Below are 24,429 nucleotides of genomic sequence, written 5' to 3'. Positions count from 1 at the left end.
AAAATTAACTCGAAACTAAATGTAACTCTGATCTAGTCTAACAAAATTCAAAAATAAGCCCTGAAATGATCAAATTATTGCCAACTTAATTGCATTCCAGAACAAAACTCAAGAATATTTATATAAATACAAAAATATTCACATCCAACAAAGTGAAATTCACAATGTTTGGCAACCAAACAAAAAGTACTAGGCATGCGTAAAAGCAGGAAAGTACAATCCAGAATAAGAAAAAAAAAAAATCAGTGAGTTAAAACTGACCCAGAAAGAATGCAGATGATATAACTCCACATATAATATTTTTAAAAAGTTATTAGGACTATATTTTGAGAAGCTAGAGGAAAGAATGACCATGATAGTAGAGACATGGAAGATTAAACTAGGCCCAAATTGAACTTTTAAAGATGAAAACTATGATGTGCAAGATGAAAAATGTAGCTAGGATTAATAGATTATACATTGCAGAGAAAAGAAGAGTGAACTTGGAGATAGCAATAGGAACTATTCAAAATGAAACTTGGGGAAAAAAAAAAACTTGAGAGAAGTTAGCGTATCAGTAAAATGTGGCATAACTTTAGGTGGCCTAAGATATGTGTAATTTAGAAACTAGAGTCTCTGGAATGGGGGCCCAGGCGACCAAAAATAATATTTGAGGAAATAATGGCCAAAAATATTCTAAATTTGGTAAAAACCATAAACCTACAGATCCAGGAAGCTTGACAAATCCTAAGCACAAAAGCATGAAGAAAGCATCATCAAGGCACATCATCATAATCAAATTGCTTAAAGCCAGTGATAAAGAGAGAATAAAAAATAGCTGAGGAAAAAGACATATTACAGAGAAACAAAAATAGATGACAGATTTTTTTTTGGTTTTAATTTTTTTTTTAATTTTTTTTTTATTGGTGTTCAATTTACTAACATACAGAATAACACCCAGTGCCCGTCACCCATTCACTTCCACCCCCCGCCCTCCTCTCCTTCTACCACCCCTAGTTCGTTTCCCAGAGTTAGCAGTCTTTACGTTCTGTCTCCCTTTCTGATATTTCCCACACATTTCTTCTCCCTTCCCTTATTTTCCCTTTCACTATTATTTATATTCCCCAAATGAATGAGAACATATAATGTTTGTCCTTCTCCGACTGACTTACTTCACTCAGCATAATACCCTCCAGTTCCATCCACGTTGAAGCAAATGGTGGGTATTTGTCATTTCTAATAGCTGAGTAATATTCCATTGTATACATAAACCACATCTTCTTTATCCACTCATCTTTCGTTGGACACCGAGGCTCCTTCCACAGTTTGGCTATTGTGGCCATTGCTGCTAGAAACATCGGGGTGCAGGTGTCCCGGCGTTTCATTGCATTTGTATCTTTGGGGTAAATCCCCAACAGTGCAATTGCTGGGTCGTAGGGCAGGTCTATTTTTAACTGTTTGAGGAACCTCCACACAGTTTTCCAGAGTGGCTGCACCAGTTCACAGTCCCACCAACAGTGTAAGAGGGTTCCCTTTTCTCCGCATCCTCTCCAACATTTGTTGTTTCCTGCCTTGTTAATTTTCCCCATTCTCACTGGTGTGAGGTGGTATCTCATTGTAGTTTTCATTTGTATTTCTCTGATGGCAAGTGATGCAGAGCATTTTCTCATATGCATGTTGGCCATGTCTATGTCTTCCTCTGTGAGATTTCTCTTCATGTCTTTTGCCCATTTCATGATTGGATTGTTTGTTTCTTTGGAGTTGAGTTTAATAAGTTCTTTATAGATCTTGGAAACTAGCCCTTTATCTGATATGTCATTTGCAAATATATTCTCCCATTCTGTAGGTTGTCTTTGAGTTTTGTTGACTGTATCCTTTGCTGTGCAAAAGCTTCTTATCTTGATGAAGTCCCAATAGTTCATTTTTGCTTTTGTTTCTTTTGCCTTCGTGGATGTATCTTGCAAGAAGTTACTATGGCCGAGTTCAAAAAGGGTGTTGCCTGTGTTCTTCTCTAGGATTTTGATGGAATCTTGTCTCACATTTAGATCTTTCATCCATTTTGAGTTTATCTTTGTGTATGGTGAAAGAGTGCTCACCACTGCTGTTCAACATAGTACTGGAAGTCCTAACCTCAGCAATCAGACAACAAAAAGACATTAAAGGCATTCAAATTGGCAAAGAAGAAGTCAAACTCTCCCTCTTCGCCGATGACATGATACTCTACATAGAAAACCCAAAAGTCTCCACCCCAAGATTGCTAAAACTCATACAGCAATTCGGTAGCGTGGCAGGATACAAAATCAATGCCCAGAAGTCAGTGGCATTTCTATACACTAACAATGAGACTGAAGAAAGAGAAATTAAGGAGTCAATCCCATTTACAATTGCACCCAAAAGCATAAGATACCTAGGAATAAACCTCACCAAAGATGTAAAGGATCTATACCCTCAAAACTATAGAACACTTCTGAAAGAAATTGAGGAAGACACAAAGAGATGGAAAAATATTCCATGCTCATGGATTGGCAGAATTAATATTGTGAAAATGTCAATGTTACCCAGGGCAATATACACGTTTAATGCAATCCCTATCAAAATACCATGGACTTTCTTCAGAGAGTTAGAACAAATTATTTTAAGATTTGTGTGGAATCAGAAAAGACCCCGAATAGCCAGGGGAATTTTAAAAAAGAAAACCATATCTGGGGGCATCACAATGCCAGATTTCAGGTTGTACTACAAAGCTGTGGTCATCAAGACAGTGTGGTACTGGCACAAAAACAGACACATAGATCAGTGGAACAGAATAGAGAATCCAGAAGTGGACCCTGAACTTTATGGGCAACTAATATTCGATAAAGGAGGAAAGACTATCCATTGGAAGAAAGACAGTCTCTTCAATAAATGGTGCTGGGAAAATTGGACATCCACATGCAGAAGAATGAGACAGATTTTTTTTTGTTAGAAACAAAGCAAGCTAGAAGACAGAGGAATGACGTCTTTAAAGTACTAAAAGAAAAAAAAAAACTACCAAACTTGATTTCTATACTCAATGAAAATATCTTTAAAAATGAAGATAAGAGAATGAGAAGATAAGCCACAAACTAGGAGAAAATATTTGCAAAAGACATAACAGATAAAGGATTGTTATTCAAAATATATGAAGAACTCTTAAAACTCAATGATAAGAAAAAAAGAGATGTAATAAAAAAACTTTAATAGACACCTCACCAAAGAAGATATACAGATGATAAATAAGTATATGAAAAGATACTCCATAAAAAAAAATAAAAAAGAAAAAAAAAAGAAAAGATACTCCATATTATATGTCATCAGGGAAATGCAAATTAAAACAATGAGATGTCACTATATGCCTATTAAAATAGCCAAAATCTGGTACACTGTCAACACTGGCAAATTGCTGGTGGGGATGCGGAACAACAGAACTCTCATTCCTGCTAGTGTGAATGCAAAATGATACAACCACTTGGAAGATAGTTTGAAGGTTTCTTATAAAACTAAACATGGGGATCCCTGGGTGGCGCAGCAGTTTAGGGCCTGCCTTTGGCCCAGGGCGCGATCCTGGAGACCCAGAATCGAATCCCACGTCGGGCTCCCAGTGCATGGAGCCTGCTTCTCCCTCTGCCTATGTCTCTGCCTCTCTCTCTCTCTCTGTGTGTGTGACTATCATAAATAAATAAATAAATTAAAAAAAAATAAAACTAAACATGTTCTTACCATATGATGAAGAATTGCACTCCTTGGTTTATAGCAGCTTTATTCATAATTGCCAGACCTTGGAAGCAACCAAGACGTCCTTCAATAGATGAATGAATAAATAAACTGTGTTACATCCAGATGGAATATTATTCTGTGCTAAAAAAGAATGAACTATCATGCCATGAAAAGACATGCATATTACTAACTGAAAGAAGTCAACCCAAAGAGGCTATATACTGTATGATTTCAACCATATGACATTCTGGAAAAGGCAAAATTATGGAGACAGCAAAAAGATTGCCTGGAGTTAGAGTGAGAGGAATGAATCGGCAGAGCACAGAGGACTTTTAGGACAGTAAAAATACTCCATAAGATACTACCACAGTGGATACATGTCCATACATTTGTCTAAACCCACAGAATGTACAACACAAAGAGAGAACCCTAAGGTAAACTGTGGGCTTTGGATGATTGTCATATGTCAATGTAGGGATAATTACAACAAATGTTCCATTTTGGTGGAGGATGTTAATAATGGGAAAGGTTATGCATGTGCAGAAGAGAATTATAGGAAAAAAAAGAAAGGTAAGATACTTTTTCAGATACTCAAAAGCTGAAAAAATTCATCACTAACAGACTTACTCTACAAGAAATGTTGTTGGAAGTCTTATAAGCAGAAGGAAAACAATACCAGAGGGAAACCTAGATCCTCATAAAAGAAGAGCATCAGAAATGACAACTATGTCAGCAATTTAAAGACTTTTTTCTTCTTAGCTAAATCTCCTTAGAAGAGAGTTAAAAAAAAAAAAAAAGAGTTGAATGTTTAGGGATGCCTGGGTGGCTCAGTGGTTGAATGTCTGCTTTTAGCTCAGGTCGTGATCCCAGGGTCTTGGGATTGAGTCCTGCATCAGGCTCCTGAGAGGGAATCTGCTTCTGTCTCTGCTTCTCTCTGTTTCATGAATAAATAAATAAAATCTTTAAAAAAAGAGAGAGAGAGAGAGAGAGAGTCAGTCGACTGTTTTGAGCAAAAATAGGGGCACCTGGGTGGTTCAATCAGTTAAGTGTCTACCTTCAGCTCAAGTCATGATCCCAGGGTCGTGAGATTGAGCCCCACACGTGGGACTCCTGAGTTTGCTTCTCCTGCTCCCTCTGCTTCTCTCTCAACTTGTGCACATGCTCTCTCTCTTTGTGAAATAATATAACCTTTTAAAAATTAAAATAAAAGTTTTCTTTTAAAAAAAGCAAAAATAATAATGCCATCATTTAGAAGTAAATGTATGACAATACCCAAAGGCCAGAAGGGTATGTTTTATAAGATTTTTATATTATAAAGTTCTTATGTTACACAACAAGTGCTATAATGTCAATTGAAGTTAAACTGTGATAAGTTAAAGATGTATACTATAAGCCCTAAAGCAGTCACTAAAATAGCACAACAAAGAGTTATAGCTAATAAATCAAGAAAAGAGGGATCCCTGGGTGGCTCAGTGGTTGAGCGTCTGCCTTCAGCTCAGGGCATGATCCTGGAGTCCTGGGATCGAGTCCCACATCAGGCCCCCTGTGGGAAGCCTGCTTCTCCCTCTGCCTATGTCCCTGCCTCTCTCTGGGTCTCTCATGAATAAATATTTTTTTAAAAAAGAGAGAGAAATAGAATTATGAAGACTATCTAATTATCCCCCCAAAAAAGCAGAACGAGAGCAAAATGAACAAACAAAAAAAAATCAGAAAAATAGAAAACAAAATGCAAGATGATAGAATTAAAGCTAACCATATCAACATTCACAACAAATGTAAATGGGCTAAATATCCAAATTAAAACAAAGACTGTCATATTGGATAAGAAAATAGACTCAACTATATGCTATCAACAAGAAAAACACTTTATAAAAACACAAATAGGTTAAAAGTCAAAGGATACAAAAAATACACCATGCTAACACTAGTCAAAAGAAAACTGGAGTGGTTATATGAATATCAGACAAAGCAGATTTCAGAGATAGAGTAATAAAATAATGACAAAGGAGTCAATTCAATAATCTTAACCATTTGTACACCTTATAATAGAGCTTCAAAATACATGAGGCAAAAACTGAAAAAAACCGCAAGGAGTTATAAACAAAGGCATAATTATCATTTGAGATTTTTAAAACCTCTTTCCCAATAACTGTTAGAATAAGTAGATCAACAGGAAATGGATTTCATAACTCTGGGGCCTAAGGGAAAGGAAGTGTTGGATAAACATGAAGCTCTCCTATTACTAACCATAATTAGGTCAGAAGATTTCCAGTTTCCATAGTTTCAGGCATCCTTTTTATTTTTATATAAATAATCTATAAGGTTTTGCCACAGGAATATTGTTGCTCTTTGATCACACAGAACCAGTTGGGAGCAGAATCCTTTGAATTTTAAAAAGCCAGACTGAGAAAACAGACTGTGACTGTTCACCATCAAGACACACCCAGATCATCACTGTCTCTTGGGGGACTGGTAATAATAGACATCCTGTTGCTTGAAATGATGGCCCAGTTTGTCAGCTCAAACCTTTGCAAGTCAGGCCCCCCAAATCCTGGATCACCAGGAATTTGGGCTGAGTGGAGACACATCTAAATAAAATTGTGTTGAAAGGAGAAGGAACCAGTTGGACAGGAGGCTCCAGAAAGAGAAACAGAGATGGGTGGGAGTGGGGCTTCATGTCTTTCCCTCTATTTTTCCCTTTCCTCTCCTATTTCGGTCTCTCCTACTCACAACCCAAAAGCATCATTTGGTTAAAAGCCAGCTGGCCTTTTAATTGGCAGATGTGTGAACCTCTCTTGGAAAAATGCTGAAATAAACCCCACTTAACAGAGAATATGGAGTCCTGAAGAGAGCATTAGCTTTGGGATCCAGAGCACCTAGCTTTGACACTAACACTCAGCTCTAACACTTAAATGTTATACAACCTCAATTAAGTCATTTAACTTCTCTAAGTCTTGGTTTTCCCATCTATAAAATGAGGGTGATACCAACCTTGCAGGAGTGGTTGACAGGACTAAGCCAGTTAACACACGTGTGGGTGTTACACTTCCCAGGCTACAACTTTGGATATCCAGAAAAGGAAACCTAATTTTATTTTTCTATAATGTAACTTGCAACACTACCATGAGTTCCCATCTTGCCTTCTAGTGAAATATAACGTACCAACAAGACAACAGGTGATTCCAGGCAAATTCAGACACTTGAGGGTTTTCTGGGTCATTTTAATTTTAAGCTCAGTGAAATCAGTATTTTCTCCTCTCTTTTCCCTAGGGCACCCATCCTCCGTTATCCTGGGGGCTTATGTGTATCACCAGAGTGGAGGGAGACACCTGCCCTTGTTCACTCCCTGCAATGTGATCCACTTTGACTAGGCTTTGGCGCAAAATATGCTGGCTTCTGGGACATCATATCTCTCATCTATTGTCTGGCCATCAAGGTCATTCTACATGAGTTACTCTACACACACTGTGTCCTCCTTAGGGCCTCTGGCCTTCCTATGCTGTCTTTGAAATATTTTAAAATCTACCTTAAAAACCCCAACAAATCCACATTGTTCAACATGCGAAGGGTACAAAAAGAAAAACAGAAAATTCTCTCTCTCATCCTTGTCCTCTGCCACTCCTCCTCTGCAGAGGCAATGATTTTTACCAGTTTCTTATGTGTTCTTTCAAAAATAATTTATGCATTTAAAAAAAGATTTTATTTATTTATTTATGAGAGATACAGAGAGAGAGAGGCAGAGACACAGGCAGAGAGAGAAGCAGGCTCCCTGCAGGGAGCCCAATGAGGGACTTGATCCCAGGATCCCAACCTGAGCCAAAGGCAGATGCCCAACCATTGAGCCACCCAGGGCCCAATTTACACATTTATAAACATATCCCTCCTAAAAATCATCTCCTATAATTTTATATATGTATATATAGAATTAAAGCTAACCATATCAACATTCACAACAAATGTAAATGGGCTAAATATCCAAATTAAAACAAAGACTGTCATATTGGATAAGAAAATAGACTCAACTATATGCTATATGATATATACATATATAAAAAATCATCTCCTACCTTTCATGCATCAAAGTTCACCTCATGTATACATAGGTACACAAATATATGCTTATATATACAAATATATGCTTATATATACAAATGTATATATAATACATATTACCATTATTTATATATACAAAAATATATATAAAATATATTTTAAAAATATATATACTATTTTTAACTGCCTTAGACAACAGAGCCTGAGGCCAAACTTATGTCCTAACACTTTTGGGAGGGACATAATCCCAGGGTACAGCAAGAGCGAAGGAAAAATGGTAGTGAGGCGAGGCAGTGTATAAATTTCTTGGGCGGCTGTAACAAAGTACCACAGACTGGAAAGAGGTAGTGAAAAGCAGGAGCCTGCCTCTGATGACCTCTGGGCCCCAAATCATCTTTCTTCAAAAAGCCTGGACTTTTCATTTTCCCTTAATTTCTGCCAGAAACTCCAGGGAATCATCAGGCATCCATCTGGCACTTAGAAACAGTCTCTGAAAAATTTAACTACCTTCAAGTATATAGGAGCATTAACCCCACGTATTGAGTTGTTCTATCAGATTTGTTATCTTTTTTATTTTGTTTATTTTTAAAGGATATTTATTTATTTAAGGGGGTTGGAGGGACAAAGAGGGAGAGAGAAAATCTCAAGTAGACTCCTGCTGAGCCACCCAGGTGCCCCCAGATTTGTTATCTTTTACAATCCTGAGCAGATTCTCATGGAGCGCCTACTATTTGCCAGCTGCTGCAAGGCAGTAGGAATATAGCAAAGGCAGCCTGCCCTCCAGGAGCTTGTGTACCAGCCAGAGGGAGAAAGACAATCAACAAACTATTAAGTGCAGTTATAATAGGGTTCTGAGCAGAGAAGGACAGGGGTCATAGAATCCAGTTTTGTCTATGCTGTTATTTATGTTTTCCCTCTTTCTAATTTTAAACTATTTGACAAGAAAATTTGGAAAATACAGAAATGTACGGGGGCAGTACTGGATGTTGGATGCTCTTTTATTATCTAGCAGACAAGAGCTACACCATTTTGTTAATGGAGGGGAGGCAGGTCATTGATATTTTGTGGCTAGCCTAAGCCTGGATGGCTTAGAACCTCCTAAATTCAGGGACGGCCAGTCCAGCAGAGAAGGCGCAGACTTTCTTGTGCATTCTCATCTCTTGGAGAGCTTGTAAAATACGATAGATTCCTGGGGTCTACCCCCAGAGATTCTAAGTCGGGGACAGGGCCAAGAATAGACGGTTGGTTCGTAGCAGCTCTCAAAATGCTTCTGTTGAGTGAATGAATTCTAATGCAGGTAATCCAAGGATCCCACTTCAATCTAGAAAGAGCTGCCCACCCCAGAGATGTTACTAGCATGTTGTCTAGGCAAAAGCAGGAGGGAATCCTTTCCTATGTCCCTTAAGAATCCTGTGGCCTCTTCCTCCCAGGACTCAAAGTTCAGGCTAGGAGAAGTATTTATACTCTAGTTTGGCTCTGTTTAGGGTTAAATAGGCATTGGGAGTTGGCCTGGGAACTTAACTATGACTTATAACATCATTTCTTTGGGGAACCCTAAGTGAGGTTCAAAGGCCAACTCAAGACATAAACATTGGATGAGTTGGGAATTGCTGGGTGGAAAAGGAAACGACAACATATAAAACGTTGTAAAAAGTAACTCGAATGTAAAAGATTACATATTATATGACTCCGTTTAGAGGAAATGTCCAGAAAGGACAAATCTAAAGCAACAGAAACCAGATCAATGGTTGCCTCGGGCTTGGGGGGTGCGGGATTGTGAATGTGGCTCTGCAGCAAATGGGCATCAGGGGTCCCTTTAGGGTGATGGAATATTCTAAAACTGGATTATAGCTGAAGTTGCATAACTCTTACTTTACCGGAAAAAATCACCAAGTTGTACACCCCAAATGGGTGAATTTTATGGTATACAAAGTACATCTCGTTAAAATGATTTCTTAAAAGTGACTTGTAAAGATCTCCAAATTACCCAGTAACACTCTTACATCTGTGAAGCACTTTATAGCATAAAATGTTTTCATCTACATTATCTCAACACACACATCATAGCCCTGTGAGATCTATTTTTGTTTTATAGTCAAGAACCCGAGGCTCATAACAAGTTGTTATGTGACTTAAGTGGCGGGTTTCAGGACCAGCTTCCGCACTATTCCTTTCCCACTGAATCCTAGGTCTGTAAGCACCTTCATCCAGGTACTCTAACTCAGGAACAGAAGGAAGGGCTGAGCATCCATTTTTCTCACCTGTTCTCCTGTCTGGTCTTTGAACGGATCTGCCCTCTGATTTCTGCACCTTGTCAGTTCTGCACACTTAATGGGGCCTCATGGGTTAAATCTACTGCAGTAGCCGCTTCAGGCCTAGATCATTTTAGGGAGGGGGCGGGGCGAAGTGTGTGTGTGTGTGGGGGTAGTCCTTAATTGGAAACATGCTGGGAATAAATTGGGAATGCGTGGGCTGAGGCCAGCTTTAAAGAGACATTTTAGGTGGTGAGGGCACAGTCCTTCTGAGTTCCACTCTGGGGCCTTCCATCAGGGCCAGGGATATGCTTATCAGTCCTCTAGAACTAGGACAGCCAATGCTTCTCCCCTTGGCTTCCCAGCTCGGCTGGCATTGGCACACAGTCCTCAATATCGCCCTTGGAGCAGTCAGGGTTCCTTCCCTATACACTCTGCTTTACAGGACCATCTGCTCAGGCCCTCCTCTGCATGGGCTCTTCCCCATGGAGTAAGAAGGAGTCAAGGGGGGGCAGGGATAAGAAGTGCCTTCCAAATGAGACTCTGGGGGCCTGGGGCCCTAGGGCCCTGGGATTCTCTGTTGAAATGATCCCAAGACCTCCTCTAGGGCCTTTGATGAGCTTTTCCTCAGATCTGTCTTCCCAAAGGTGGGCAGTGTGTCTGATGTGCACACTTGGGACCCCAAGAGGTAGCCAAGGGGCGCTCTGTTGGGAGCACAAGAATGAAGTTTGGACGGGATCATCTTTACACAATACAAGCCCTCTGTGGTGAAGAACAGAACACAGTGTGCACAGAGCAGCAGCACGAGCTGCTGTGGGCCACAGAGCTCCCACTTAAATTCTTGTTTTAGCCCCTGCAAATGTAAGCATTGAGCCCACCCAAAGAACAGACGGGAAATTTTCAAAGAACATACAAGAGTCATGCAACCTGGGGGCCCAGGTGGCTCAGCCGGTTAAGCATCTGCCTTTGGCTCAGGTCATGATCCCAGGGTCCTGGGATCGAGTCCCACGTCGGACTCCCTGCTCCACGGGGAGCCTGCTTCTCCCTTTCCCCCTCCCCTGCTTGTGCTCTCTCTCTCTTGCTCTCTCAAATAAATAAAATCTTAAAAAAAAAAAAAAGAATCCTGCAACCAACACATTTACTGGAACTTGTGTTTTGGTACAGGACGAAAAGTATCCCCACTGCTTTACTAAAAGTGGACATAAGGCTTAATTTCTTTTTCATTGAAAAAAAAAAAAAACAGATAAAATATTGATGATTCCAATAGCTGAGACCCATTTGTTTAAAAATGGCAATAACAGGCCCCAACATCTTTGTCACGATCAAGAGAGAATGCAGGCAGTATGTAGGGGAGGGAAGCACTGAATACACCCTCATATGATTGTTCTTTTAAACTCTTCCTCCAGCGGGTCCCTAAGATAACGTTCAAAGCTTTACCTTTTCCTTCATTTGTCTTATACTGTCTGCTGGGATATAGTTAATAAAAAACAGGTATCAAGATGTTTTTGAACGTCAAGTTAAGACGAGTTAATAATTGCTCTCCCGCCATAGGAGAGCCAACTGTAGTCCAGGATCAAAAGCAACTGTTTTTCTCCTTTTTGGAGCTGCCAGATTTCCCTTAGGGGATATGCGCCAGGTAAGTGTGGGGACAAGCTTGGAATGTGAATGATATCATCCACACAGCTTATGCCAGACCCCAGCTGGGGGCATCTCTCCAGTTTGATGAGGATGTGATTTAATCTGTCTTGTCTGAAAAGAAAGGAAGTACTGAAAACCCATGCTGGGGAACCATGCAATCTGCTTAACTATCACAGGCCGCAGCTGCCTCCAGTGGTCAGTGAAGCCGAGGGGCGTAGCTCAGGCCAGAACTCATGGTTGGGATCCCTACGCTCGTGTGGCTCTTTGCTGCTTCCACAGCGCTGCCACAGACATGATTTCACACCTCCCTCCAAGACAAGTGGAGCTTGTCCACACAGAGCACCCAGGGGTAGAGTCCTCAGCCTTCCCCCTCCCATGGGGAGAGCACCAGGAGGGAATGACATTGGCTCTGGGGGTTGAGCAGAGCACCCCGTGCTAAGTAGCCCGTCAGGGGCCTCTGAGACTTGGCTGTGCCATGTGCTGCAAGCCCCCTAACCAGTGTGGAAGCCGTGATGCCTTTGGGGAAAAGCCCCACCTCAGCCCCTGGGTGCAGTCCAGCTAATTGGAAGGTTGTTGTACTTGTGTCCATGGATTTGGTTTTGTCTCCCCTCTGCCTGCCCTGGAGGAACAGTGGCTACTAACATGGGCGGGCACTGGGAGACCCACATTTTGACCCACCCAAGATGTCTGAAAGGAATCTCTGGTCTAGAGACTTGGTTGGAGGCCATGGCCCTGGGTATGTGGTATGAGCTGAGGGCTTGGGGCCAGATGTTCAGCAACTTCATCATGGGTGTTGAACTCAGAATCGGCACAGAGGTAGGCAGCTGACCAAATCAACCCAAATTATTGTGACAACCATTTATGGAATGTCACCAGGCATTAAGTCCTCTATGTACATTATTCCATTTAATCCTTGCAATAGCTCGCATTGGTTTTATTAGTCCCACTTCACGTGGAGACTGAGGTTTAGTGGGGTGAAGAAGTTTCCCAAAGGCATGCAGTTGGAAGCGGTGGAACCAAGGGCTATCAAAAAGTCTGCTTATTGAAAGTCAGAAGTGGAACCCTTGTCTCAGAGGGAGCTCCCAGGCCACTGTCTAGGGAGCCTTATTTCACATCTGGGATTTGCATACTTGCAAACACTACTACCAAAGATTCCACAGAACTCAGGAACCAAGGACTAGGTGCTTTCTCAAAGGACGACACACTCCTCCTCCATAGTTCTGCTTCAGGCTGCCCAGTTTTCCCGGTAGACAAGGAAAGACACCATGGATGCCTCTTTCCCAGTTGGGTGGTTTTTAATCCTCTTGCAGGACAGAGGGAACACATCCTCAAGGGTGCTGGGGTGGGCGCAGGAGGAATGTAAACCTGGTGATCCAATGCCCAGGACTGATGCCGGGTGCTGGGCTGGGTCAGGTGGACAGAGCTCAAATCAAGTAGCATGAGCCATGCCGTGCCCTGTGAGTGAGTGTGGGATGGCCCCTGGGAGGCCAGGGCCCCGGAGGAGGGGAGACAGGTGGGCCGGAGCAAGGGAACCAGCAGGCCCCAGGTCCAAAAGATGGGAGGGGGCAGGAATTTGTTTGACTAGAGGTGACCGGGGCACATGGAGCTGGATGTTCTGGGTGCTGGGGCCATGGATTCATCAGAGTGCAAAGAGAGCATCCCAATTTTTCAGTCCTACGAGGCATTTTGTACAAATTAAACAAACTAAAACCCCCATAGGATTCAAAGCAAACTTTTGCACGTGTTGTCTCACTTTCCCTTCTAGCCTCACCTCCACCAGTCCTCTTTTTGGTCTACCCTACACCTCATTCAAAAAGTCTGTGTCGGGGTACCTGGGTGGCTCAGTCAGTTAAGTATTTGCCTTCAGGTCATGATACCAGGGTTCTGGGATGGGGCCCCACATCAGGCTCCCTGCTCAGTGGGGAGCCTGCTTCTCCCTCTCCCTGCCACTCTTCCTGCTTGTGCTGTCAAATAAATAAATAGAATTCTTAAAAAAAAAAAAAGGTCTTCCTTCTACCTCTGCACCTGCCTGAGCCATTTGTTCTCCCCAAAGGGCCCATTCACCAGCTCTCTGCCTGCAGAATCCTGTTCACCTGACCTGAGCAGGAAGTCACTACAAGGTACAACCAGGAAGGATATGGAAACATAGTTATTACAGAAATGTGAATTAAAACAACAATGAAGCACTGTGGCATAGCTATGAAACGAGCAGATTAAAAAAAAAAAACAAAAATCAAAAACAAAAACAAAAAAATCACCCAGTGGGGATCCCTGGGTGGCGCAGCGGTTTAGCGCCTGCCTTTGGCCCAGGGCGCGATCCTGGAGACCCGGGATCGAATCCCACATTGGGCTCCCGGTGCATGGAGCCTGCTTCTCCCTCTGCCTGTGTCTCTGCGCCTCTCTCTCTCTCTGTGACTATCATAAATAAATAAAAATTTAAAAAAAATCACCCAATGCTGACATATTGGTGAAACAGATTGCTGGTGACATTGTTAATGGGTCCAACTTTTTTGGGGGGTAGAAGGGGACAACAGAGCAATATATTTCAAGAGATAGAAATATTCATGCTCTTTGACCTCCACCAATCCTACTTTGCAAACCTAAGCTAAAGAAAATGATGCTAAAGAAGAAAAAAAGCCACATGCATAAAGATATCCTTTACATCATAAATTGTAACTATGAAAAAACTGGAAATAGCCCAATTATCCTACAGTGGGGGATGGGAAAGGAAATTATATTCACTAACAGATGGAAATTATGATGGAAACTATTTAGCAGAAGAAAATGCTTATAACTTGATGCTCAGGAGAGTACAAAACTGTACTGCGAATATACTGTAAAAATCACAAAAATGTTTGAAGTAAGGATTTATAAGGGAACACAGAAAGGAAAATCACTACTTTTTAGGGCATTATTTTTATTAGAGTGTTGTTGATCTGAAAATCTAGAGAAAATGCTACCCTTCCTTCAAAACCCCTGGTTTACCTTCTTCCTACCTGGTGGTGGTCCTCGAGTGTAACTATATCCTAGATTTAGCTCCTTCTGGACCAGAAACTCTCCAAGAGCAAGAACTGTGTTTTACTTTTCTTTGTCTCACCTGAGTGCTTGTATTTGCCTGGCACATAGTAAATGTGCAATAAATAGGTTTTAAAGTTAATTCAAGGATTATATTATGCTTAAAAGTAAAACTCAACAGATCATTTTCTCTACTCTCCTGTCTCCTGGCAAACGGCACACAACTCAGAGAAATTATATTATTTTTAAAGGCTTTGTGGGAAGGAAAATCCACCATTAAAAGAGTTAGCATATTATATCTGGAGTGACACCAATGCAGAAATGCAGGCAACATTTGGAAATCTGAGGCTCTCAAGAAGTATTTACCTTTGCCTCTTTCTTTAAAAAAAGCTGGGGGGGGGGGAGCGGGTTACGGGGAGGGGAAGGGCAGAGGGAGAGCAAGAATCTCAAGCAGGCTGTATCACCAGCTCCGAGCCTGAGGAGGGGATGGATTTCAAGACCCTGAGATCATGACCTGGCTTAACTGATAGAGCCACCCAGGTGCACCTACCTTTGCCTCTTAAGACAACAAGATGTTTAACAATTGAAGTCATGCTGAGATTTGCACCTCTGGGCCCACTGGATCCCGGCCAGAAGGAAGACTAAGTTATTTATTTATTTATTTTTAAAAGATTTTATTTATTTATTCATGAGACACACACACAGAGAGAGAGAGAGAGAGAGAGAGAGGTAGAGACACAGGCAGAGGGAGAAGCAGGCTCCATGCAGGGAGCCTGACGTGGGATTTGATCCCAGGACCCCGGGACCAGGCCCCGGACTGAAGGCCGCGCCAAACCGCTGAGCCACCGGGGCTGCCCCAGTTTAAGTTATTTATTTATTTATTTTTTATTTATTTTTAATTTTTTTATTTATTTATGATAGTCACAGAGAGAGAGAGAGATAGAGAGGCAGAGACATAGGCAGAGGGAGAAGCAGGCTCCATGCACCGGGAGCCTGATGTGGGATTCGATCCTGGGTCTCCAGGATCGCGCCCTGGGCCAAAGGCAGGCGCCAAACCGCTGCGCCACCCAGGGATCCCAGTTTAAGTTATTTAAACAGGGTTTACTGCATGCCTGGCCCACAATGCACATCACCTTAGGCTCCCATTTTACAGATAAAAACTTGACATTCAGGGACACCTGAGTGGCTCAGTGGTTGAGCGTCTGTCTGCCTTCAGCTCAGGGCGTGATCCCAGGGGCCTGGGATCGAGTCTCGCATCGGGCTCCCCGCAGGGAGGAGTCTGCTTCTCCCTCTGCTTATGTCTCTGCCTCTCTGTGTCCCTCATGAATAAATAAATAAAATCTTTAAAAAATAAAAAAATAAAAACTTGACATTCAGAGGTATTCTATTACTCACCCAAGTTCAAACGGCTAGTGAGGGGCGAGGCAGGACTCCACAGCCACCAACAGGCCTTAACTAACTTCTTTTTTTGGGGTGCCTTGCAACCTGCTCGAAACAGCCCCATCTTGGCTGTTGGTCCTGGTGGGTGATGTCTCAGGGTCTTCCTTTTGCTTCTCTTTCTCTTTTTTCTCATTTTTAGAAGGCCAGCTAATGTTTTGCAGGATCATTGCAGGAAGGAAGCGAGCAGATTCTTGAGGGAGCAGGGCTTGCCCTTTCTGGCGCCTCCAAGTCAGACCATTTGCACCTGCCTTACGCACCTGCCTTACTCTAGCTTGTTTTCAGCCTGGCTCCAGGCCCCTGATTCTGCTCCATACTCTGTGAATTGCTGGGATCATTGGTCATTTCTCCTCAAGAAAATCACCTACTTCCTTCTACCAGTGACTTTTCCTGATGCCTGAGTGTGTCCATCATTTCCAGGACACTTTTTCTTTCACTGAATACAGTCTTACAGACTGAGAAGACGGTTTGGAGATGAAAACAGGAGCCATTCCAGAACGGTTTTTCCCCCAAATTAATTTTCTTTTTCCCCTGGAAGTACCCATGTAACAATCCCATGTAACAAATACTCAGCTGCACTCAGGTGGAGACAGAACCCTTGCACCTGCTGTCCTGCTGGAGCTGTCTTCCCCTTGCTCACACTCCTCTTAGCTTTATTTTGTGCCCTTCAAGTTGTCTTCCTAAAATGCAGATTTCCACAGGAACTAAAAACGAGTGTAGCAAATAGATGGAGCTTGGTAAGTTCCAAACTATGAAATCCCACCCGTTCTCATTGTCTGAGGCTTACGTAGTTAAATATTAAGTGGTAGCAGATGCTCCTGCCAGGGACTCAATTTGCAGGCCTGAATTTCATCATTCTTGCTTAAAAAGACACTCTTTTATTTTTCCATTAAAAAAAAAGAATATTATTTTTTAAAAAATTATCTAGGTTTAAATAGAATTAAAACTTCTTCATTTGGATAGTTCAATGGTAGATGCTTTTTCTTTTAACCAGTTAAGGGAAATGGTGGAAATTCAGATTACACTTTCCAGGTTCGCCTTGTATCATGTGTACTTCAAATGAGCAAATGAATATTTTAATACATGTGTGGTGAATGAAATCCAGCCATAGATTCTTTGCAGCTCCTCCCACCAAGAGGCAGAGTCTATTTTCCTATCTTTTCATGAGGGCAGTGACCTGCTTTGGCCAATATTAGGTGGCTAAGCTGGCATCCCAGGAGTTCAGGGCCTAGACCTCAAAAGGAGTTACAGCTTCTGCCTTTGTCACTCAGAATGCCCTGGGACTGCCACAAAAAGAAGCTAGTCTGCCCTACTGGAGGGTGAGAGGCCACCTGGAGGACAGCCCAGAACTGCTGCCAGACGTCAGTGAGGCTTTTTGGACCTTCCAGTTCAATTGAGCTCCAGCTGGAAGCAGCTGCTTGCATAAGCCCAGGTGAGACCAGTAAAACCCAACCAGCCCACAAAATTAGGAGAAATAAATTATTTTGTTTGAAGTCATTAAGTCCTGGGAGTGGTTTGTTATGTAGCATTTGATAAGTGAAACATTGTGGCATCCCCAAGTCACTGTGAGTGTGTATATATAATCCACATACCTGTATTTTAAAGGAAAAGTAGTTTAAAGGCAATCCTTCCTTTGGAAGTTCCCCATATTAGCAATGGGCTTCTTAGAGAATAAATAGAGGATAACCTAGGAATTTGCACTAACAATATTAAGCAACCAAAACACATATACACCAAAAATACATGCTGCCTCTACCAGCATCTCACTAGTCTGTGAAAAGTATGCATTTTAAGCACTTATATTATGAAATATTTCTGGTCCAGACAAAGGACAGAAAATAAATACCAAACAATGCATAACGCCACCTAGCTAAAGAAAGACTATTAGGGGCACTTCCCAGTCACATTCTCCTTCCGCTCTCCCTAGAGGCGAAAGCATCCCTAATTGGTATTTATCATTCCCATGCATGCCTATATGTAATATATTGCTTTGCAGTTTTACAATTTTATGTACAGCCAATTATCTGTAGGCATCTACAACAATGTCAGGTTCTTGAGCTTTATCCACGTTGGTGCAGGTGGAAAAACACTGGACTCTACTCTTGGGAAAGTATAAGGCGTTCACCCAATGGGAGCCAAGCATGGGAATTGGGACCCCCCTCCCGAAGGGGACAGTGGAATCATTATGTCCTATTTCACACTCCGTGGGACACAAAGTCACCTGCTTTTTTCCCTCTGTCTCCCCTCCTCCCCCTTCCTCTAGGGTAAGTATGTTAAGTGCACGTACACCAAGTGATTCTAACTGAATATCAGATGAATGCAAAGCAGAAGGCAGGGTCTATACTCTTGTCCAACAGATATGTAATGTGAACCAGATGTCATTTTAAATCTTCTAGTAGCCACATTTTAAAAAGTAAAAACACATCCATAAATTTTATTTTTTTCATCCATAAATTTTAGTAGTACACTAAATAATATCTGATATAGCTAAAATGTTATTTCAATATGCAATCAGCATGAAAATTATTAAGTACTTTTTCATACCAACTACAAATTCTGATGTATATTTTACAGTTACAGCACATGTTAATTTATAGTAGCTGCATTTCAAGAGCTCAGTCGCTACATGTGGCTAATTGCTACTTTTATTTTTATTTATTTTAAGATTATTTATTTATTTATTCATAGAGACACACAGAGAGAGGCAGAGACACAGGCAGAGGGAGAGGGAGAAGCAGGCTCCATGCAGGGAGCCCGACATGGGACTCGATCCCGAGTCTCCAGGATCACACCCCGGGGTGCAGGCAGCACTAAACCGCTGAGCCAGCGGGGCTGCCCTAGTTGCTACTTTTATTAGCACAGATGTATATTTAAAATCTGACCCAGGGGCACCTGGGTGGCTCAGCCGGTTGAGCATCTAACTCTTAATTTCAGCTCAGGTCATGAACTCCGGGTCAAGAGATGGAGCTCAGAGCTGGATCCGCACTCAGCCGGGAGTCTGCTTGAGATTCTCTCTCCCTTTCCCTCTGCCCCTCCCCCTGCTCTCACACATGTGCACTCTCTCAAGAAATAAAATCTTTTAAAAAATAATAATAAATAAAATAAAATCTGGCATGAAAACACATGCTTGAGTAATCCTCAGTGTCAATCCTCATATTAATGAATGGATACTGTGAAGGTGTTCACATCTTTCCATGAGGCTAGAGGAAGTCTTTGCACAGGGGGCTTCAGGGATGCTGGGATGGTGCAGGCGAAGCAGCGCCAAGTAGTTTGGGAGGCCTGGTGGGAGGCTGCAGCACTGTACTCCCCTCACATAATCTTAAAGGTGAAGGTGACTTGACCTCCTAACCTTTTGGGGCCTCAGTGTCCTGCTCCATAAAATGGAGGATGGACTGGGAGTGTTTTAAGGCTTTTGCAGCATGATGATCCTGAGTTTTCCAATTCCCACGGCCTGTCTGCCTTGGGATAAGGACCATGATGGTCCTGTGCCAAAGGGATAGGCTATTTGTCTTTCCAACACAGAGCAGCATGAGAAAGGGACTCCTGAGTGTCCCAGGGAGCCAACACATAAACCTCTGTTCCTTTAGGAAGACCATGATTCCGCCCGAGGCCAGGCTGGCACCACAGAAGTCCTCAGTCAGAAAGAACCACAAACCATCCCCTGGGTGGCATGGTCCAGGCGGCACTTTATTTAGAGGAATCCACAGAGATGCTACAGTTTGGTTTGGGCATATGATTATATGGTTTTGATGTGAATTGGCTTATGGGAAGTCAAAAGTACTGGCTGCAAAAGTACTGGCTCACATCACATTTACTGTGCCCTGCCTCAGTTTCCCTTTTTCTCAAATTGGCAGTAGAGCTGTTACTTATATTACAGGCATGCTGGTTCTTTCCTGGTCCCCAAATCCCTCTTTAAAGAAATATAAGTCTTGGGGCACCTGGGTGGCTCAGTCAACTAAGTGCCCGACTCTTGGTTTCTGTTCAGGTCATGATCTCTGGTCATGAGATCCAGCCCCACATGGGGTGCCCTGCTCAGTGGGGAGTCTCCTGGAGATTCTCTCTCTCCCTCTCCCTCTGCTCTTCCAATCCCTTCAACTTGTGCATGTGCACTCTCTCTCTCAATCAATAAGAAATACAAGTCTTTACATAAATCCTACCTAAATTCAAGTTTTGAGTAACTTTGGGCTGAAGCCAGATGTGAAGTCAGGGGAGATCGCAAGCTTCATCCTTTTTTCCTTGAAATCCGGTGGTTCTAAGGAGGACAGGTGGCCATACCGAGCTGGGGGAGTGGAGGAAAAGGAAGAAAGATGGTTACTTTCACTTTGTTCATCAAGCCCTTAGGGACAGTGAAGTGGGAATCCAAGCTGTTAGCATTTTCCAAGGTCCCTTTTGAGGGGGGTGCTAAAGGGACAGACCCTGTCATTCCTCTCTGATTAGGGGTGGGAAGGAAAAGGAAGGCTTCATTTCTAAATTAAATTTAAATTTAATTTAAATGTAAATTTCTATCAACAGTCAAGAGGGCCACTGGTTAGTGCATTCTGATTCTGGGCAAATTGTCATTAGACATAAATCTAAAGTTAATGCGGTGATACCTCTCTCTTCCCCTTCCCTATCTCTTTAAAGAGATGCATCACCACTCAAATGTTGCAGTCTCATTCAGAAATTACCTTCTCTCCAAGAGCTCATTCTTCCTGGAAAGTCTTTGGTTTGATCCTCTCAGGGTTGTGACATTTATTTTCAGATACGATTTTACATTTCAAAAGTAATTTAGAATGTAATTTAAAAAGTTATACATGGAGACAAATACATACACAGATATATACACATGCATAAAAATCTGGTAAAAAAATCTGGTAAAAATATTATAAAAGAGTATTCAACAAAAATTTGTGTATTATTTCAAAGCTGTTCTATGCATAAAAAGTTTTTTTTTTTTAATTTTTTTTCAGGGCACCTGGCTGGCTCAGTTGGTAGAGCGTGAGATCCTTGATCTCAGGATTATGAGTTCAAGCCCCACACTGGGTATAGAGATCACTTAAAACTAAAATCTTGGGACACCTGGGTGGCTCAGTGGTTGAGCACCTGCCTTTGGCCCAGGGTGTGATCCTGGAGTCCCAGGATTGAGTCCCACATCGGGCTCCCTGTGTGGAACCTACTTATCTCTCTACTTCTCTCTCTGTGTGTCTCTCATGAGTAAATAAATAAAATCTTAAAAAAAATAAAATCTTACAAAAATTTTTTTCAGGCATTACAAAAAGATATACTATTTAATTTTAAAGCTACTTTAACTCAAGACAGTAGAAAGGCAGAAACCTGTGGATTTAAAAAGCAGAACAAAAAAAAAAAAAGCTTGGGCTATAATTGTTTTAAATGATGTGTTGATGTGTTGAGTTTAAAAATATTTTGATGTGTTCCAATGCATGGAAAACAAGATGCTGTGAATCATTGACTGTCCTGAATAAACTGTCCAACATGATTATATATTTTTGTGTTCACTTGGCAAGGTCACTTTGATGAGTTTACATAATAATATACAGAAAACAGAAAGCTACCAAATAAACTAGGGAGGGAGGGAGGGGCAGGAGCAGAATCACCACTTAGAGAAGAGGTGGTGACAAGTAAAAAGAGACAAGACAGGTAGATAACGAAGCTCCAGGCTGGGGCTTTCCTGTAGAGTTTTCTGCAATGATGGAGATCACATTCTGCGCTGAATGCAGCGGCCACTAGTGCCACTGAGCACCTGAAATGTGACGTACTCAATTTTTCATTTCATTTAGTTTTAATTCATTTGAATTTATTTTTTTATTATTATTTTTAATTCATTTGAATTTAAATAGTCACATGGGTTGGCTATTTTGGCTACCGACAAATAGAAGCAAAGGAAAGAGATGGGAAGAATAAACACAAATTTTGATACACCACTAGGTGTCACCATTAACCAAAATGAGTTATTTATTATTACTATTATTATTTTTAACCTGCAACATTAGGTCAAAGTTCTTTTTTTCTCTGAATCTCTATCTGATGTACACAATTTATTTGGTCGTTTTCTCACTTTTTCGCACCAAAGCAAAGTGGTTTGTGCTGTGGGACCCCACTAACCAGGGATACTCATTCTAATTTGATTAATTTTTCTTTCCAGTTAAAACTGTGCTAAATGCCACACACACGATGTGTATGTGTGCACACATGCTCACTCACTTGCTTGCTCATTCATTCACTAAACACTCACTATGTGTCAGGCCGGGGCCTCATGTACAGCTGTGTATGTTGTGTACTATGCAACCTGGGGGCACTATTCACATTGACCTCCATGTGAATGGTGCTCCCTCAAGATGTTCAGCTCAGTGGCTCTGCAAGAGTCTGTTTTGTACCATGGGGACAAAAACATGATTCTTGCTTTTTCCTTCCTTAATGTTTTCTCTCTTAGGATAGATTGTTAGTTCTCAGGATAGATTATTAATCTAAAATCTTCTTTGTGTTAAAAATAGACCTGCCCTACGACCCAGCAATTGCACTGTTGGGGATTTACCCCAAAGATTCAGATGCAATGAAACGCCGGGACACCTGCACCCTGATGTTTATAGCAGCAATGTCCACAATAGCCAAACTGTGGAAGGAGCCTCGGTGTCCATCGAAAGATGAATGGATAAAGAAGATGTGGTTTATGTATACAATGGAATATTCCTCAGCCATTAGAAATGACAAATACCCACCATTTGCTTCAACGTGGATAGAACTGGAGGGTATTATGCTGAGTGAAATAAGTCAATCGGAGAAGGACAAACATTATATGTTCTCATTCATTGGGGAATATAAATAATAGTGAAAGGGAATATAAGGGAAGGGAGAAGAAATGTGTGGGAAATATCAGAAAGGGAGACAGAACATGAAGACTCCTAACTCTGGGAAACGAACTAGGGGTGGTGGAAGGGGAGGAGGGCAGGGGGTGGGGGTGAATGGGTGACAGGCACTGAGGGGGGCACTTGTCGGGATGAGCACTGGGTGTTATTCTGTATGTTGGTAAATTGAACACCAATAAAAAATAAATGTATTAAAAATAAATAAATAATAAAAAATAAAAAAATTGGACATAACCAGTAAAAAATAAATAAATAAAAAATAAAATAAATAAAATCTTCTTTGTAACTAGAAATGTCTGTGCCCTATATAAAATTTGAGAGATATACATACCACATGCAGCTTTCACCTTCTATGCTCATAAGAATTAAGCTTTCATTCCCTTTCAGGAAAGTAATACTCTGTACTGAGCATATTATGAATAAAGCGATGTACTAAGCCAACTAGAAAAATAAAGTCATGGCCTTTGCTCTTGAGGAATTCAAGAAGAGGCTTGATCTTACCTAAGATACCTAAGTTTTGCATATCTCAACCTGAGCATTGACTAGAAAAGGAGCAACAGCAATCAAACATGAGCCTGGGGACGGAGACCTCTAGAGTCTAACCTGAATAGGCTTTCTTGGGGAATGTATTAGTTAGGTCTTGCTGTGTCACAAGCCACTGGCTTCAAACAACAAACATTTATTATTTCTCATGATTCTGTGAGTCATTTGGACAATTCTGATCTAGCTGATGTATAGATCTCTGAGGTCAGTAGGTGGCTCCTCCGGGGTTGGCTGGCCTCACTCACCTACCTGGAGATTGATAGGCTTGTTTGTTGAGGAGGACTCTGCTGGGATGGCTTGTCTCTGCTCCATATGCTGTCTCAACCTCAAGCCCAGGCTTTGCACGGCGATCTCATCACGGCGTTCTTGGGGTGCCAAAGGGCATATGGGAGGGCAAGCTTCAACATGCAATCACTTTAAAACTTCTGCTGGGTCATATTTGCTCTTGTCTCTGGCTAAAGCAAGTTACATGGCCACACCTGGAGTCAGTGTGAAAGGTATCACCCAACGGTGTGGATTCAGGGAGGTGTGAACCAATTGAGGGCCACTGCTGCAACAATCTATGAAAGAAAATTAACTTAATTAATTCCTTATCTCAGTTTTTATAGCATAATGATATATTTTATAATATATGTAAATATAATACCAGTATCATAATTTTATATATAAAATATATAATAATGATGTATCTCTCAGCTTTTATATAGAGATAGATAATAATACCTTCTTTATCTGTTGCCCAGACATGCAAAAAGAATAAACACACAGACAAAACTGCTATGTATCACTCAAAGAAAAGCAACAATATAAACGTTACTAATTTTACTTTGGTTTCTTCATTTACCTTTCCCACGTCTCCTCTACAACATGACAAATCTCTCCCATTTACTGGAAATTTCTATTGAAAGCAAAGG

General features: G+C 41.5%; 2 long non-coding RNA genes across 5 annotated transcripts in view; one reads left to right on the top strand and one right to left on the bottom strand.

Annotated features, from left to right (window-relative positions):
• The first annotated feature begins 11,569 nt into the window (after positions 1–11,569).
• Positions 11,570–21,560, top strand: LOC144303347 (uncharacterized). Its single transcript, XR_013370424.1, has 3 exons — positions 11,570–11,655; positions 17,381–17,541; positions 21,059–21,560. It is a non-coding gene; the product is annotated as an uncharacterized LOC144303347 (long non-coding RNA).
• Positions 18,132–24,429, bottom strand: part of LOC144303346 (uncharacterized) — a 29,472-nt gene continuing 23,174 nt past the window's right edge. For 3 of the 4 annotated variants that reach the window (XR_013370420.1, XR_013370422.1, XR_013370421.1), the window contains exons 3-4: positions 23,765–24,075; positions 18,133–20,388 (exon numbers count right to left, since the gene is read on the bottom strand). This is a non-coding gene — a long non-coding RNA (uncharacterized LOC144303346). Of the gene's footprint in view, positions 20,389–23,764; positions 24,076–24,429 lie in introns of all 4 variants that reach the window. The other variant, XR_013370423.1, reaches the window with a different exon arrangement.

This window comes from Canis aureus, chromosome 32 (assembly GCF_053574225.1).
Source record: "Canis aureus isolate CA01 chromosome 32, VMU_Caureus_v.1.0, whole genome shotgun sequence".
NCBI lineage: Eukaryota > Metazoa > Chordata > Mammalia > Carnivora > Canidae > Canis > Canis aureus.
Note: the sequence above shows the minus strand (reverse complement) of the source record. Positions and strands in the feature narration are given on the sequence as shown.